A 5,158-nucleotide genomic window follows, 5' to 3' on the forward strand; every position below is an offset into this window, starting at 1 on the left:
TCCTACTGTCTGTGTTTTTTCTTCAGAAGTCGTTGCTCTTTCAGTGAACTTTTGGAGCTTTTTAAAATGTAAAAAATAGTCTTAAATATAGGCTTTCTTCTTCATTGATGAAGACTTGACCATTGCCAGAAAACCTGGGACAATGTATTGAGTCACAGGGAGTATGGCAGACCCCGTACGGCAAGTTTTCAACATAACGTTACACTTGAACCTGTTCGTTTGTGAAATAGTAGTGCTTATTCACGAGCGCGGTTTGAGATGGAACAAAATGACTAACAGCACTACAGACTGCAGTTTCCATTAGCTGTATCCATGGGCCTTGGAGATACGAAGGAAGAGCCTTGGCTTCGGTTCGTTCTTTTGCATATTAAAAGATCTCTGAAATTGTCAGTTAGTTCTTTGGATGTGCTTTTACTTCAAGCCACAGAGTGCGCTTACTCTAGCAGCTGGGGTGGTGCAGGGGTTTTCATGGCAGTGGAACTGAAGAAGGTAGGTCCACGTGGCATGAAGTTCAGGTGGATTTTATAGGCTTATGGCTCTGGGTGGACTTACTGGGTTAGTTCTCCAGTAATTCCCACATCTCTGCATTATGCTCCGTTTCCCAAAGTATCATACGCACCTCCTTATGTAGCACCTTAGCAACGTAGTGCTGGCTTTGGGGAATACTGAAGCCGTGGACCTCTGACCTTAAAGGGAACACATTTTAATTAACAGCTGAGAGATGCTATTTGGGGCACTTGGCTGCTGCAAATTCCTACCAGTAAGTTGGCTGCAGGTGAATTAACTCTCCTAAGAGGAGGATGATGAGATGAGACAGTCTAGTGGATTCATTGCAAGACTGAAAAACTTTCTAGTATCCATTCAGACTCGTATCATTTGAGGTACAACAAACAGCAATCCCATTTCCTAGGTTATTTAGCCAGAGGAAAGTGGCTAAGAGCAGTTAAATAATTAAAGCATCCAACCTCATATTATCCATCATAACATGCATCCAGTGGTGTGTGTCCAGATTGCATGGATTTTTCCTTGAAAGGAAGAAAGAATGTGATTTATTTTTTTTTTTATCGGGTTCCTCCCACTTTGTCACAATTCCCTTACTTTCATTAAAGATAGATGAAAAAAAAGTCGACTCTGAAAGAAAATACTAACTTTAGGTAATTTAGAGACTCCTTGACAATTGGAGTGGCAGGAAATACGACACCACTTGACTGGATAAAGCAAAAAGACTGCAGGGAAAAACCTGCTTGGGAACAGGCATACGCTGTACGAGTACTACACTCGTGACATTTAACTAATGCTCTAATAGAAGAAACTTTAAATTAAAGATAGTGGACTTTATTGCTATGCAGTAGCCTTAATTGTTTTTTGTTGAAGGAGTAGCCACCAATTAATGCAACTTTAAGATTAGTTATTCCTTGCGCTGATATATCAGTATATATCAGACCTTATAGTGCCCTTCCAGTACCTGAAGGGGGCCTATACGAAAGCTGGGGAGGGGCTGTTTGCAAGGCCATGTAGCGATAGGACGAGGGGCAATGGTTTTAAACTAGAGCAGGGTAGGTTTAGATTAGACATTAGGAAGAAGTTCTTTCCAATGAGGGTGGTGAGACATTGGAACAGGTTGGCCAGAGAGGTGGTGGAGGCCCCATCCCTGGAGACATTCAAGGCCAGGCTTGATGAGGCTCTGAGCAACCTGATCTAGTTGAAGATGTCCCTGCTTACTGCAGGGGGGTTGGGCTAGATGACCTTTAAAGGTCCCTTCCAACCCAACACATTCTATGATTCTGTGTATTAGCAAAAAAAAAAAAGTAAATCCTTAAGGTTTTCATTTTGGGAGCAGAGAAGTGAGATGGTGGGGTTGTTCTTCATTTTCTGAAGTGGAGTCTGGTAAGTCATCTGAGTCATTGTTCAAAAGCAAAATTGCTGTGTATGGTAGGTAGCAAAACCGTTCTCTGTAATGATTTTGAACTGATTAGCTGTTGTTTTCATATGATTGCCGCCTTTTTTTTTTTTACCCCTGAGTAAAATGAGGTATAAAGAGCTATTCTAAAGTATCAGCTGAAACAAATGCATTGAAGAAGGTTACTTGTTCTGGTCTTAAAAGTTAACTTCCCATGTTTTTGTAGGAAGTGCAGGTTTTATTTTGGTGAGAACGTGTTGTTGATAGTTTTCTTCCTGATCTAATTATTTATATCTGATTATTTTGGATGAAACGCTTTTTTCTGTCTTTCAGTTATGACAGAGATTGTGCTTCTTAATAAAAAGAAGTAAAACCAAGTTCTAGTTCTGGTTCCTCCTTCTTTTTGAAGCAGACTGCTGACCAATTAACAAATTTGACAAATTAACAAATTAAAAAATTAAAGAAATTAACTTTGGCCAGCGTACCTCTGGAAAATGCTGTAAAATGAATGAAGCTAATGAATAGCGGTTGTGGAAGCAGCATTATTTTGTGGCCGGTGCCATAACATCACGCGTACAATGGCATAAACACGTGTCTGTGGAAGCAACCGATTTTTCTCCTCTGTTCACCGGGAAGGCTTGCTTTACCTACGGAACGATGTTTAGGAGGGTGACGATGGGACAGTGCAAGGAAAGATGGAGTCAACCAAATCGCGCAAATCCTGCTCAGTTTGTCGTTGCTGATAGTCAGCGTTGGAGGCTGAGCAGAGTCTTTGGAGGCTGCCTGGCAGGGCAGCACCGGGCTTGGTGGTCAACTGGGCTAGGAAGAGCAGAACGCTGCTTTTTGTTAATAGCGTAGCCTGTTAATTTAACCTTATAAGTATTCAGCCTCTTGAGACTATTTTCTTTACTCGTCCGATGCAGAATTTTTTTGTTAAAAAAACAAAGAAAAAAACCACCACCAAAATAACACCCGTAAAACCTGCATAGAGGTTGACTTATTCTGGTGCAATTTCTGTCCATCTGTAACACCAGCAACAAGCAATCTCATTTTGCCTGTGTGCGTGTGTTTTAATGCCCAGAAAGCGTTTATCTGTGACTTCTTCGGTTGGGAATTCTCAAGTAGTTTCCTACTGGCGTGATACCCAGGCCCAGGTGTCCTCTGGAACTTCAGAATCCAGGCAGGACTGAGTGCATTCGTTTGTGGGCGATTCCCAGTTTACTTAATGAAGCACACCTTGCTCATCTGCCAAGTTTTTGCTCTTGGTCTGCAGGAGTTTCCTCTGAAATTTCATTCTCTGCCCTTGCCACAGCAGACGTGGGCATAGGTCCACTAAAAGACTTGGTGAGATCTCGTTATCTGCCTGCACGAGTGCAACTTGCAAAACATTTGCTCACCTAAATGGGTAGAGTTGAGACACATAAATACAAGGGTACAATTCACAAAATCTTTGCCTGATCTCCTAGGTAATTTGAAAGCGAAAAATTTACTCTCCTACGGGCTTAGATGGGGAGGGACTCTATGAGGGAGTGTAGCGACAGGATGAGGGGTAACGGTTTTAAACTGAAAGAGGGGAGATTTAGATTGGATATGGGGAAGAAATTCTTTACTGTGAGGGTGGTGAGGCACTGGAACAGGTTGCCCAGAGAAGTTGTGGATGCCCCATCCCTGGAAGCGTTCAAGGCCAGGCTGGATGGGGCTTTGAGCAGCCTGGTCTAGTGGGAGGTGTCCCTGCCCATGGCAGGGGGTTGGAACTAGATGATTTTTAAAGTCTCTTCCAACCCAAACCGTTCTATGATTCAATGATTTCTGCTTCTGCAGGGGTGTAAAATGGCTTCCTTCTTGCCAGGTCTTTGCTCAGTTTAACACGTTTCTCATCCTTAAATCCACGGATTAGGTGCGTGGTGTCTTAAGTTCCCTGAAAACCATGATCCAGTAGCTGCGGTTATAGGGTGCCTCATTAGCCGTGAAGATTCTTGGATCTGTCCTGGTACTCAAATGAAGCTGGGCTGAGGAGGTGGTGGCACTTGCCCCACTTCTTGCTGAGGTTGTGCTTTGCTGCAGAACGTAAGGTTCATCAAGCCTTCAAGATCCAAGGGCCAGAGCCCTGAGTTCTGGTTCCCACTTCTGGGCCAGTTTAAAACATGAGATGGTGTCAAAACAACTCAAAGAAGTTTACTATCAAAGGTATTGATAACTTCTTTAGGAGCATCACTTTCTACATGTTGGGCTTTAGGGTTTTTCCTTTAATTCACACTCTTCTGTCACCTTCTGTCCATCTGTCTCTCTGTCCTTGACAAGCAGCACTGTAGACTGGCACTAAATTGCCAGTTACATCTTCCAGAACTTTTTAGTTGAATGGTGGTAAAATTAACATTTTCCCTTGGGTCAGCAACGACAGCTTTTGGCATGTTTGGCAAAGACGTATTTGTGAATTGGCACCATCCGTGATGCCAGCACAATCTCGGGACTTTTGGCCTTTGTCATTTCAACGATTGCTCTCAAGCAACAGAACGTGTGTATGTGTATAAGCACACACATGTTTATACACATGCACACTACTTTTCAGCATCCCATGAGGAATTTTGCATCTGTACTGGGGCGCACTTTTAAAATAACACTTTTCTTGAATTCTTTTGACTTTAATATTAATTTTCCAAATCAGATTATTACAATTTGAGAGTGAGAAAAGCTCTCCTCGTCATGTGTGTATGCAATTTCTGACATACCTCTCATTCTTTTAAAGACAGAAAAAATTATGCCAAAGTAAATTAGAGGTCTTAATTTAATTATTGTTGCATAAATAGGAAGCCAGTTAAACAAACAAACAAACAAACAAAAAACCAACACACACCACCCAAACATTTCCAATTCATGTTCTTTATTGAGTTTATACCCAATTTTGCTCTGGTATGGATACATGCAATGTGGGGGCCAGGCTCTTTTCAGTGGTGCCCAGCGACAGGACACAAACTTGAGCATAGGAAGTTCTATCTCAACATGAGGAGGAACTTCTTGACTTTGAGGGTGGCAGAGCACTGGCACAGGCTTCCCAGAGAGGTGGTGGAGTCTCCGTCTCTGGAGACATTCAAAACCCGCCTGGACGCGTTCCTGTGCAACCTGCTCTAGGTGACCCTGCTCTGGCAGGGGGGTTGGACTGGATGATCTCCAGAGGTCCCTTCCAACCCTATGATTCTATGGTAGTTATGAGTCTTTTAAAGAAATAGTGGCACTGTACTTCTGCCATCATCATACTGT

The sequence above is a fragment of the Larus michahellis genome, chromosome 1 (genome assembly GCF_964199755.1).
Source record: "Larus michahellis chromosome 1, bLarMic1.1, whole genome shotgun sequence".
Classification (NCBI taxonomy): Eukaryota; Metazoa; Chordata; class Aves; order Charadriiformes; family Laridae; genus Larus; species Larus michahellis.